At 39.9% G+C, this 13847-nt stretch overlaps 1 non-coding gene and 1 pseudogene across 1 annotated transcript; one reads left to right on the forward strand and one right to left on the reverse strand.

Moving 5' to 3' along the window:
- Positions 1-301: 301 nt before the first annotated feature.
- LOC130033988 (40S ribosomal protein S4-like) lies at positions 302-1447 on the forward strand (annotated as a pseudogene).
- Positions 1448-10283: 8836 nt separating this feature from the next.
- LOC130034059 (small nucleolar RNA SNORA17) lies at positions 10284-10429 on the reverse strand. Its single transcript, XR_008794055.1, has one exon. It is a non-coding gene; the product is annotated as a small nucleolar RNA SNORA17 (small nucleolar RNA).
- Positions 10430-13847: the final 3418 nt, after the last annotated feature.

Below are 13847 nucleotides of genomic sequence, written 5' to 3' on the forward strand. Positions count from 1 at the left end.
AATAAATTAAGAAGGAGATGATCAATATAGCATGATTTAGTACAGCCTTTGATAAACTGGATTGATGATATTGATTGTTATAGTGAATTAAGAAGTCATGATTGGGTACAAGGATGTGAATTTTAATCAGTTCAGTTAAAAAACCTACTAAATATAATAAAAATAACAATACTTTGACTTATATATTTCAGGAGAATGATCAAAGATGGAAAGATAATTCAACAGTGTGAAAAAGGTAACGATGTTAAATGATTTAACAAAATAAATGGTAGTGAAAGATAAGAATGTAGTTGAGCTCTTTGCTTGCCTAGCGCAACCGTGGCTCGTGGTCCCAAGAAGCACCTGAAGCGTGTGGCAGCTCCAAAGCATTGGATGCTTGATAAACTGACAGGGGTGTTTGTTCCTCGTCCATCCACTGGCCCCCACAAACTGAGAGAGTGTCTTCCACTCATCATTTTCCTAAGGAATAGACTTAAGTGTGCTCTAACAGGAGACGAGGTGAAGAAGATCTGCATGCAGAGGTTCATTAAGATTGATGGCAAGGTCCGAACTGATATAACCTACCCAGCAGGTTTTATGGATGTCATCAGTATTGATAAGACAGGAGAGAATTTCTGGCTGATCTATGACACCAAAGGACGCTTTGCTGTTCATCGCATTACTCCTGAGGAGGCTAAGTACAAGTTGTGCAAAGTGAGGAAGATCTTTGTGGGCACCAAAGGAATCCCTCACTTGGTGACACACGATGCTCGCACCATTCGATACCCGGACCCCCTCATTAAGGTGAATGACACCATTCAGATTGACTTGGAAACTGGCAAGATCACAGATTTCATCAAATTTGACACTGATAACCTGTGTAGGAGCGATAGCACAGCGGGAAGGGCGTCTGCCTTGCACGCAGCCAACATGGCCAACCCGAGTTCAATTCCTCCACCCCTCTCGGAGAGCCCGGCAAGCTACCGAGAGTATTGGATATGCCAGACACAGTAACAACAAAGTCTCCAATGGAGACGACACAGTAACAACAAAGTCTCGAATGGAGATGTTACTGGGCCCGCTGGAGCAAATCGATGATCAACGGGAGGGCCTTTACTTTACTTTACTTTACTAGCCTGTGCATGGTGACTGGAGGTGCTAATTTGAGAAGAATTGGTGTGATCACCAATAGAGAGAGACATCCTGGTTCTTTTGATGTCGTCCATGTGAAAGATGCCAATGGCAATAGCTTTGCCACCCGCCTCTCCAGCATTTTTGTGATTGGCCAGGGCAGCAAACCATGGATTTCTCTTCCCTGAGGAAAAGGCATCCTCCTCACCATTGCTGAGGAGAGAGACAAAAGACTGGCGGCCAAGCAGAGCAGTGGGTGAAAAGGCATTTTAAGGGGCAAAGTTGGATCATGGATCCTATGCTTAAATAAAGCCAATAAAGTATAAAACAAAAAGAATGTAGTTGAAATTGTAAGGGAGAGAACAAATAATAGGAAGAGATAACAAAGACAAAACAAAAACTTAGGCTGCAAATGTAAATGAGATAGAATGAGAAAAAAATTGATTTACTACCACAGTTTTATTCATTCAAGATGAGAGATCAAATGACTTCGTGTTGTAAACTAGTATGCTTGACTGAATTTTCACTGAGTGTTAGTGTGGGCTATAGACATTCATGAGAATTTATTTTATGTGTCTCCTTGATTTGGCCAAAAGTTCCTTCGATATCAGGTTAGACATTACTTCTGGTTGAATTTTTGAGGGTGTTTCTGGAAGAGAAATTTTTGAATTGATTGACTGAGTACAAAAAATTGTACTTCTCAATAAATATGATGCTGTAAAATCTGCTCAAGGCCTGAATATTAAAAGACAGATATAAAAGACAAAGGAGTACTGGTTTTTTTCCTTCTACCGGGTTTGAGCTGGGATATTTGTCTTTTCATGCTTTGCTGTGGAATCATTAGTTTGTCCCCCAATTTTCAATCCACTGGACTTAAACTGACCTATATCACCAGTTTCCCTGGCTTCTAACTAACAAAATGCTTATTGTAAATTTTCAATTAAGTATATATTTCTCTCTCTATCTATATATGCATGTATAGAAACATACATATGCATGATATATGAATTAAATTTATATTAATTTATATAAAATATATCATATTTCTCCAGTTAGCCTCACTAGGGATATATTTACTAATAAATGAAAGCCTTGTCTCTTCTTAAAATGTGCCTATATAAATGTGTATATATATATATATGAATATGGATTCAGTCATTCCAACAAATTTCAGGTCTTTGTATAATTCTGGAAAACTCATGCCTACTTTCTAATTCTGAGCTAATATTTCTGGCACTGTGTACTTATGGGGCTTATAATATATAATAATTCTTTGTCAATATATTATGACTATGCAATTTTTGTCATGCATAATTTTTACATAACTTTCGAGATTCCTTTCTTTTTTTGAAAAATAGAGTTCCTACTTGATGGAACTTGTTGAGATATTCGGGGCACTTTTAGTGATATTATTGTAGGGATGTTTGTGGGGGCCTGAGTATTCTGTGCTTGTGCCTAGTAGTGCTTGGGGAACTGAAGTCTCTAACTCAGGACGTCACAAATGTCAGGTATGGCTCACTTCAGCCATATCCCTGACCCACCTTACTTATAAGGAAAATTCTAAATATTTTTAAGTTAAATATTACTGGGCCCGCTCGAGCAAATTGATGAACAACGAGAGGACAGTCCTATACAGTGCTATAATTAATGTTACTTTATTGCATTCATATGAAAGCTTTTTATCAGAAAATTCAAGAACACTCAATTCACTCAAGATCTCTCTCTCTCTCTCTCTCTCTCTCTCTCTCTCTCTCTCTCTCTCTCTCTCTCATCCTCTTTCTCTCCCTCCCTTATGCCACACTCAGCAATGCTCAGGGCTTACTCCTGGGTCTGCATTCTGAAATTAGTCCTGACAGGCTTGGGGACCATGTGGATACTGAGGATATAATCCTATCAGCAGTGCCCTACCCACTGTACCATTGCTCTAGCCCCTTCATTTTCTTTTACTACTGAACCTGTGATATATTTGAGCCAGACATGTTGTCTACTACTTCTTTCAGAATGCCACTTTCAGTTTCATTATAGTTACCATCTCATGCTTGGTTTATATAAAATCTTTCATGCATGTGCTCACTTTTCTATCCATACATTTCTATTAGTAAAATTTGAATTCTACTTCTAATGGATTTTATTGAATTCTATTTCTATTTCTATTGAATTCTGTCGGGGTCCTGGCCAGTCGACCCTGGCAAACCGGGGTATGATTCCCCCAAGCTGCAGGACTTACTCCCTATCGGAGAGAGAGTGGGAAGGGGAGAAGCCTCTGCCCTGGCCTCCTGTGCACCACGGGCCCTCGCCGACATGGAGAAAGAACCATGCAGAGAGTGGGGGGGAAGCTGGAGGTCAAGCAGCTCTCCGTTTATTAGCTCTCACACAGGGGTATTTATACATATATCTCCGAGGGCAGTACATACAGCTCCCTACGTACAGGCACAGCACAGATGTTAGTTAATGATTTACATTTCCTGCCTTTAGGGCTGGGTGTGTTAACACTGGCAGCCGGTACCAGTGAGTCCTACATCCCGTTATCCTCTCAACCTGAGTGCCTTTCTGGATGGAGTGCCGGCACAAGGCCCTGGGCCCCTGTGAACAGAGCCAACTCCTGTTCCCAAGAGCATGGGATTTGGCCAGGGTCTCAGGCTGGTTGCTGAGATCCCAACAGAATTCTATTCCAATTCTATTTCTAATGGATTTTAAAGAATTACATTAGAAGGATGGATATTCTGTACTGATTAAAAATGCTTTAGTGTGAAAAATGTCAATATTCCCCATAGACAAAGATAACATATTTTAATGACTGAGTTAGCTCTAGGGGGGAAATATAATGTAAAGAAATTTGATTGATTAAAGAGAGCTGATAAAACAATATTTGTATTTCATTTTATAGTGTTTTGTCTATTCTGGGTTTAGAGATTCAAAGTAACTGATATTTTTCAATTATAAAGTAATCTTCTCTGTTGATTGACTTTAGTTTTTAATTTGTATCATTCCTCCATTGCTACAGATTATAAGATAACATATTTCAATCACATGCATATTTGTGCCTTGATTTCACAAGGAAGGACTCCTGGAGACACTAAGAGAATTAATAACTGTGTGCAAAGAGTTTATTATTCCATTCTTAAACCCAAAAGACAAGATCTCATTATTACTCCCCCCACAAGTGGAATAAATAGGCTCCTGGTATCAGTGGTAATTGATATAAATATTTTTTGGTTTAGTTCATTTCTATAGAATGCTAATCACATGCCACACACTGTATTGGGTTCTAAGAAATAATTAGATGAGGGTATATATACTGATATTTGAAAGAAATATAAAGAAATTCAAATTTGCATTATAACACAAACTCATATTTTAGTGCCAATTTACTTGAAAGTCATTATGAAACTATTGAATAGCCTTTATCTGCCCAAGACTCCACTCGATGTTTTTACTTTTCTTGATCTTATTCCCCTTCAAAGAGAAAGATTTTCAAAGTTTTTATTAGTAACTTAAAAAACTATTTTTTTTGTGAAGTTTTAAATTAACAACAAATTAAGAGAACAGTTTAGAGATATACTATAGGTCCCCTAAATGTACCACCTTCTCTCTACCACGAACCTGGCATATTTGTTACCAAGGATAAACTCACCATGACAAGTCAGAGTCACCCCTTTAATTCATAATTTATGTGAGAATTCACTCTTGAGAGTGTAATAAATTGTTTGAACAAATGTATAAATAGCATGCTCATCAATGTGAAATAGTATAATTTTAACTGACCTAAAATATTCTGTGAAATTTGTATGCCATATTGGTGACAACTTCAGGGTCAGGCGAATGAGACCCATTGTAATTACTGGTTTTGGCATATCAAATACACAACGGATAACTTGCAAGGCTCTGTGAGGCGGGAGGTGCGGGTGGAATACTCTTGGTAGCTTGCCAGTCTCTCGGAGAGGGATAGAGGCTTTCGGTGAGGCCTCTAATCACCCTTGTAGGTGTTCCCATGGTTCAAACCATATTTGAACCCTATCAAAGAAGGTGCTGCAATTCTGGAAGATGGGTATTAAATGTCTTATAATGTGTCGGGCGGCTGCTTTGCGGCCGCGCGGTCCGGAAAGCATCCTGGAGCATGCCAGCAGCTGGGTAGTGGAGGTAGTGGAGATCTGCCAGTGAGGTATTTATCTGGTACCAGTAGGGGTAGGGTGGGTGTTCTGTGCACAGTCCAATCCCTGGGTCTCTGGGGCTGGTGGAAGCAGACAGGGCAGGGTAGGGTGGGACTCCTGGTTTTAATCTCTTCCTCACCTGTGGTTGGTGGGAGCAAGCAGAGGTCTGGGTCCATTGAGCTTGGAGTCCAAGGTCTCAGAGTTCCGCTTACTTTGTTCTGTGGGGCTTCAGTCATGCATGAGTCTCCGCCCGAGCGTCCGGAAAGTGCCTGGAGCGTGGCGGCTGCTGGGTAGTTGAGGTAGTGGAAGTAGTGGAGGTCTGCCAGTGAGATATTTATGGTATTTATGGGGTACCGTAGGGGTAGGGTGGGTCTTCTGTGCTCAATCCAATCCCTGGGTCTCTGGCGGTAGGCGGCTACCCAGACTTCTTCATCAAGATCCTGAACAATTGATTTGAGGCTCTTCATGTTCCTAGAACGAACAGATGCCATTGGGCTACACTAGCACGTGACAGGGACAAATGGAGACGTTCCTGGTGCGTGCTTGAGCAAATCGATGATTACCAGGAAGTCAAGTGATCAAGTGATATATAAAACTATATATATTTTTTAGAATATCATGTATTAGGAGTCACAAAGCATGCAGAAATTTTACACTGACTTTATTAACCTAGTAAGGGCTGGAGTGATAGCACAGCGGGTAGGGCATTCGCCTTACAAGCGGCCAACATGGCCGACCCGAGTTCGATTACTCCACCCCTCTCGGAGAGCCCGGCAAGCTACCGAGAGTATTCGATATGCCAAACACAGTAACAACAAAGTCTCCAATGGAGACGTTACTGGGCCGGCTCGAGCAAATTGAATAAATAATATACAGGATATTTATTAACTCACTTTCTAGTTCTGAATGGCATTCTATTCCCTGGATGAACCAAAGTTAATTTTTTTTATTATTTTTATTTTTATAGGCATTCAAGCCCAATACATCAGGATCCTCCGTGAGCTGTATTGCGGATTCACTACCAGGATCTCACCATTCTACAAAGAAGTGATCGTTGATGTCAAGAGAGGGGTGCGGCAGGGTGATACCATTTCACCGAAACTCTTCAGTGCCACCCTCGAGAACATCATGCGACGACTGGAATGGGAAGGAATGGGAGTGAAGATAGATGGTCGGCAATTACACCACCTCCGCTTTGCTGATGATATTGTTTTAATAACACCAAACATCAGCCAAGCGGCACAAATGCTGGCCGACTTTGACCGTGAGTGTGGAAAGGTAGGACTACAGCTGAATCTTACGAAGACAATGTTTATGAGAAACAGCCTTGTTCCTGACGCCCCATTCACTCTCAATGGAAAGACCATCTCCGAATGCAACAGCTATGTGTACCTAGGTCGAGAGGTCAACATGACAAATGACCTGGCACCCGAGCTGCGCAGGAGGAAGAGAGCGGCTTGGAACGCCTTCAAGAACGTCGAAGAAATAGCTAAGAGGACGAAGAACCTCCGGCTCCGGGCACATCTCTTTGATTCCACTGTTCTTCCTGCATTAATATATGCCTCAGAGACCTGGGCCCTACGCAAACAAGATGAGAACGCCATTCAGGTCTCCCAAAGAAGAATAGAAAGAGCTATGCTTGGAATATCACGTTTCACTCAATTGAGAGAAAGAATCCGGAGTTCTGACATCCGTCGACGATCAAGGATCAGGGACGCTGTCTCATTTGCCAAGGTGTCGAAAATCAGATGGGCTGGTCACGTAATGAGATTTAAAGACGACCGTTGGACTAGAGCTGTTACTGATTGGATTCCACGGGATGTCAAGAGACCGCGTGGCCGCCCACCTACCAGATGGTCAGACTTCTTCCTGAAGATCATGAACGATCGGTTTGAGGCCCTTCATGTTCCCGGAGCGAACAGATGCCATTGGGCTACACTAGCACGCGACAGGGACAAATGGAGACGTTACTGGCGCCCGCTCGAGCAAATCGACGACTAACGGGAAGTTAAGTGATTAAGTTAAGTGATTTTTATAGAAGTCATATTCTGTGTTTCTGTGTGAAATGAGACCACTCCTAGTAATACTGGAAGGGCCATGAGGTGTCAAGGTTAGAACTCAGGGTCTCATACATGCTAGGATTATGTTCTACGACATGAGTTCTCTCCCTGGTCCCTATACCAATACTTTAATTAATTATTATTATTTTTAAATTGGAGGGCTTTGGTGCACACCCAGCACTGTTCAGGGCTTACTCCTGGCTCTGCCCTCAGGGATCATTATTGACAGTGCTCAGGGTATCATAAGGGCCATGTTTCTGGGCGCAGAGCCCTAACTGAGGGAGGGATGAGTCTAGAGGCCAGCACAGAGGTGCTGTTCAGGCCGATAGACAAAAAGAGATGGGTCTGGTGCTTCCTTGATCTGCTGCCAAATCCCACCCCAGACATGCCATTATCTATTTTCACCCTGTTTCATGGGGGGAGCTTTAGAGTGACCTGGTGCTCCACACCGCAGCTTCTGCTATATCATTTTTTAAAAAATTCTGGCAAGTTTGATAAAGGCTTGGAATGAGTACCATTTAAGTTCGTATTTTATCTCCACCTATATCATTATTTATTTGTCTTGAAGTCTTGATAGTTTCACTAAAAATCTTAGTATAAATCTCTTTGCATTTAAATAGTCCAATGTTTTGTTTAGCATCATGAATTTTTATATTAAATTCCTTCTTGAGTTTGATGAGTTTCCTACTATTATTTCTTTGAATAGCTCTGTTTTTGTCTCTCTCAATTCCTCTTTTGGACTCCCCATCATCCTTATGTTGCCTTTTCTAAAAGAGTTGTTCAGTTCTCATAGAGTGGTTTAAGTTTTCAGAACATCTAATTTCTTCTTTCTTTTGATTTTTTTTTTAGATATCCTTTTGACTGCACTGATTCAATCATCTATTTTAATTATCTTATTTACATAGAGTTCGACGGGTTGGAGTGATAGCACAGTTGGTAGAGCATTTGCCTTGCAAGCGGCTGACCTGGCCGACCCAGGTTCAATTCCTTTGCCCTATTGAAGAGGCCGGCAAGCTACGAGAGTATCTCGCCCACATGGCAAAGCCTGGCAAGCTACCCGTGACGTATTCAATATGCCAAACACAGTAACAAGTGTCACAATGGAGACGTTACTGGGCCCGCTCTAGCAAATCGATGAACAACGGGAGGACAGTGACAGTGACAGTGACATAGATTTCGATATGCCAAAAAGAGTAAGAGCAAATCTCACAATTTAGACGTTACTGGTGCCTGCTCGAGCAAATCCATTAACAATAGGAGGACAGAGCTATACAGGACAATACTATAAACAGATTTCATTAGTGATATTCATATGGTTCATTGAGCTATTCACATATATAATGTGTTATTTTTTTAACTAAAGCTCAAATTTATACTTAAAATACATGTATCTGAGATTACTAATACATTTTCTGAATTTTCTAATTTTTTTTGTTTGGGGCCACAGCCAGCTGTGCTCAGGGCTTACTATTGGTTCTGCATTTATATTTTACTCCTGGCGAGCTTGGAGACCATATGTGATTTCAGAGATCCAACCCTAGTGGACTGTGTGAAAGGCAAGCGCTATAATCGCTATGCTATCTCTCTGGCCCTGCAGTTTTGTAATGTTTTTCATATCCCTTTTGTGGCAGGGGTTGAGACATGCTCTGCCTGGCTCTTTTCACGGGGGACTACTACACCACACTGTGCTTGGCCACATGCAAGACAAGCTCCTTACCCCGCAAACTTTCTTTCTGGTCCTCATTATATTACTTTCACTAGCTTTTCTGGGTTCACGTATATCAATTTGTCCTTTCTTGTGGAATTGCCATTTTTATAATTTCTTCCTCACTGAAACAGTAAAGAATTAAACTACATTTATATATCCAGCAGGTGGCACTGTGGTTTTATTTAAATTTCTTTTTCTAAGGGATGGTCTTGGTCTTGTTTTACCTTTGTGGGGGGAAAGAGAGACAGAGAGAGAGAGAGAGAGAGAGAGAGAGAGAGAGAGAGAGAGAGAGAGAGAGAGAGAGAGAGAGAGACAGAGAGACAGAGAGACACAGAGAGAGAGACAGAGACAGAGACAGATACATGGGAAGATACATGGGGATTTCATGCTGGGTGGGGTGGAAGAGGCAGACTTTGTTTCTGTGGAATTGCTGATATTCTTCTCTTGGTTCCCAAATTAGATCCATTCTGATGTTTGAAGCAGTACTCCTCTCCCTCTCTCTCCCCTCTGTCTCCACCCCACCCTCACCTCCCTGCTCTGAGCAGCCCAAAGCCTCAGTATGGGCTTTATGTAGGTCAGGCCACACTACTCCATATCTTTTCTTTTCTCCTTTTTTTTTTTTTGTGCTGATGGTTTGGCTGTCTGTATTCCTTCTTTGGACTGCAATCTCCATGTGCTATCTTCCACCTATCTTCTATCTGACGAGGTCTGAATCTTCTCTGTGTTTCCTTTATTGCATTTTGTCTTTAGATGACGGGGCATGTCACTGTCTCTGAACCACAGAATTCTCAGCTTCCTGTTCACTTGGTAAATTGTAGCTTGCTATTCTTTGGAGTGTAGCAAGGGGTTCCTCCTGCCAACATTTTGGTCCCAAACCAGTTTTTAAGTAAGTCCAACTTATCAGTTATTTACTTCATAGATTGTACCTTTGTGTTTTATCTAAAAAGTCATTATCATGCCCCAAATCGTTTTGGTTTTCTCCTATAATATACTCTAGGAAATTTACTGTTTGGTTATCCATTTGGATCAATCATCTTTTTTTTGTCATATTTTTGACATGTGCGAGGTCTGTGTTTGTATTTACTTTTTTTTTTTTACATTTTTTAAAGGCTCAGATAAAAACAGGTGCAGAAAGATTAATCCTTATGTGTTTTTCATTTGTTAATACTAGTGAGATCTTGGCATTTATCTCTTCCATTCTAAGCTTATACTTTCAGTCATTTTTTTTCTTTTTTTCTTCCTTGCACCCCAGCAAATGTGAGGCTACAAACCATTCTGAGCACCCATAGGTTTGAACACTGAGTGTAAAAGTTTGAACACTGAATGTAGAAATTGCCACAAGCTCTGCCCTGCTGTCACCACTGTGGCCAGGTAGCCACATCTATAGTGACAAGTTCAGCACCTGCAAGGCGCCAGTACCTTTATTTTTTTTATAAAATTTTTATTTTTTATTGAATCCCCATGTCACTGTGAGATATTGTTACAAAGTTTCCATGAGTTTCAGTCTAACAGTGTTCTAACACCCATCCCTCCACCAGTGTACACTTCTCATCCCCAATATCCCCAGTATCCCTCTGTCCACCCCCACCCTTCAGTCTGCCTCTAAAACAGGCACTTTTCTTCTCTCTCTCTCTCTCTCTCTCTCTCTCTCTCTCCACTCTCCCCCTCCTCTCTCTCTCTCTCTCTCTCTCTCTCTCTCTCTCTCTCTCTCTCTCTCTCTCCACTCTCCCCCTCCTCCTTTTGGGCACAAAACATCAGAAGACATTAACATCCAAGGATAATAGAACCAAGGGTCAGATAAAATGCTCTATGATTGGAGGCCTGCCTCAAGGTCTGGGAAAAAGAGTAGTTGGGACAGAGAAGAGGCTATTATGACAATAATGGTTGGAAGGATTTGCTTGGGACTGGAGATGTGTGCTGAAAGTGAGCAAATGACCAAACAAGATGGCCTCTCAAATGATAATGCCCAAATTACCCAAACTGACATTTTTATATGTTTACATTCATTTGTTCTAACAACATCAATTTAAGAAGCTATTTTTATTGTGTTGCTATGGTTTCATTTTTTTTTTTGGTATCAGCTGACTATATATGTTGAATCTATTTTGGTTCATTATTATGTTCAACTGATGAATTTTTTTCAATACCACATTGTTTTAGTTAGAACTGCTTCCACTGACAGAAGGTATGCTTGACAGAAGGTATGCTTGTAACTCTTTGTGATTCATAATATCACCATTCAGAAAGTTAACAGAACAGCTTGATGTGCAAGACCTCTTAACTGCAAACACTGTCCTCCCATTGTTCATCGATTTGCTTGAGCTGGCCCAGTAACATCTCCATTTTGAGACTTGTTGTTACTGTGTTTGGCATATTGAATACGTCACCGGTAGCTTGCCAGGCTTTGCCGTGCAGGCGAGATACTCTTGGTAGCTTGCCAGGCTCTCTGAGAGGGGCAGAGGAATCGAACCTGGCTCGGCTGGGCTGGCTGCGTGCAAGGCAAACACCCTACCTGCTGTGCTATGGCTCCAGCCCCTAAACTTTTTTTTTTCTTAAAACATATATATCTTCAACCGCTGAGTAGACATGAGTACAGTTATACAGGTGGCTAATAAAGGCATTTGTTTTTTGTAAAGGGATCCTGCGCAGTCCACCTAGTACATTCTAGTACATTCTTCGCACCTTATTTATACCTTTTTTGTAACAATATGGTAGCACTGTAGCACTGTCCTCCCATTGTTCATCAATTTGTTTGCGTGTGCACCAGTAACATCTCCATTGTGAGACTTGTTTCTGTTTTTGGAATATTGAATACAACACAGTTAGCTTGCCAGGCTTTGTCCTGCGGGCCATATATACTCTGTAGTTAGCCGGGCTCTCTGAGAGGAGAGAAGGCGTTGAACCAGGGTCGGCCCGGGTGGGCTGCGTGCAAGGCAAGTGCCCTACCCTCTGTGGTATTGCTCCAGTCCAACAATATGGTATTGAGAAAAAATCAGTTGAACATAATAAAAACTAATAAATAGATTCAACATATGTCTAATAGATCTGACTTTGAGCTCCTTGAAAACTTAGATGAAGAGACTTTTGCACATTTGTAGCAAGGCTGATTTGTCAGATATGTCCTAGCACTCCCATATAGTGATTAATACATAAATTAATTCATAATAATCACCAGTTTTTTATGAGGTCAGTCTTCAAACTACCTTTAGTTCTAACTTCTAGAAAAAACATTGTTTTTATCATTCCTAAATAGTTTTGAGTACATAAATCCAAGTGTTCAAGAAGGAAGAGCAGTAATTTTAGGTAGATATTAAGTATGAATTATTTACCTAACCAAAAAAATGTTATTTTCTCTAGTCTATATCTAGTCATTTGTTAAATTGTGGTATGAGCCATTATTGAGAGGAAAGGCAAGTTATATAAATTTCATATTCTGGTAAGATTTTATTTTTGAACTGTATATATGTTTTTGCCAACTGATAGGAATTTTATTTACTTTTGACCAAGAATTTAATGAATTACGTGCCTTGTGGCTTAAATTCACTTATGTTCACATCTCCTATTTTTAAGGTGATTTGAATTCAGAAATGAAGAGTGGATAGGCCAAAGGGTTGCACATTTATGTGTCTCACTACTATTTTCTTGTTTATGACATATTTCTCCTTCACAGTATTATAAACTTGGAATTACGTGGTCTGTAACAGAAAAGATGAATTCTTATTAACTGTTGGATCTTGCAGCATGTCTTATTTTGTGGCTCAATAAGCTGAAGCAATTAAAGACTAGCAAGTATGGCACCTTCAAATATATTTATATGTATATATTATGAGTATATACACTCATTATATACTCAAGTATAGATATGTAAATAACTACATATACATTTTATGTATATGTGGAGACTTTAAAACTATTCTATGTTCTATGAGAGTAGTTTCATCATTTTCAAAATCAGAAAGTTTTTCAGGGTTTAATAATTGCCATTTGAACAAGCATTACAAATTTATTTTATATTCATATTTTGTATCTTTAGTAGAGGGCAACATGGATACATGGTTATATATTCTCTAGTTTCTGTGTTTCAACAATTCAGATCAACCTGGATGCAAAGATATTCACTATATTTATAAGAAGGAGGTTTTCCCAAGTCTCCACTTACAATTGAAAATAATCTAGAAATTCTAATTTGTTTTTAAACAATTTCAGAAAATTTCTGTGATGTTGTTACATTTATTCTATAGTAATCTGTCTTTTCATACATTTTTGAATGCTTTTCAAAAATAAGCTAAATACCTTTTATGAATAGGAAGGTTCTGTATTATTTCTATATTCATGTATTTAGTATTTTTGAGAGACTATTTTTGTGAGATAAAAAAATATGATTTTAAAATCTTTCTTCTGTTGAGTTCCTGGGAACTTAGCCAGCAATTAATTTTTATAACCATCTCTTTGCTGATCTGTCAGCTTTGGTCAGAAATGGTGGTCCTTCTTGCAAATAGAGGCCCAAGGAACTTGCTTCAATGGATTCCAACCAGGGGGTAAATTTTTCTGTGGAAAAATAGCTGACTTTAAATTTGAGTGTTAACTCCATTTATCCAAGAACAAATCTATTCTCCAAATTTTCATGTTACATGTGACTTTTCCTCCCACTTCTTCCTATTTCACTGATGTACTAATAGAAACATATACTGATATGGAAATATGTTCATTGTGTTATCCTTAATGCTGCTTTTACTCAGATGATGATTGGTTAGATGACTTCTGTCTTCATAAATTTAGCGCAATGGAATATCCCCCCCGTTTATATGTGCTAAGCAT

The sequence above is a fragment of the Sorex fumeus genome, unplaced genomic scaffold, assembly GCF_029834395.1.
Source record: "Sorex fumeus unplaced genomic scaffold, SorFum_2.1 ptg000055l, whole genome shotgun sequence".
NCBI classification, from domain to species: domain Eukaryota; kingdom Metazoa; phylum Chordata; class Mammalia; order Eulipotyphla; family Soricidae; genus Sorex; species Sorex fumeus.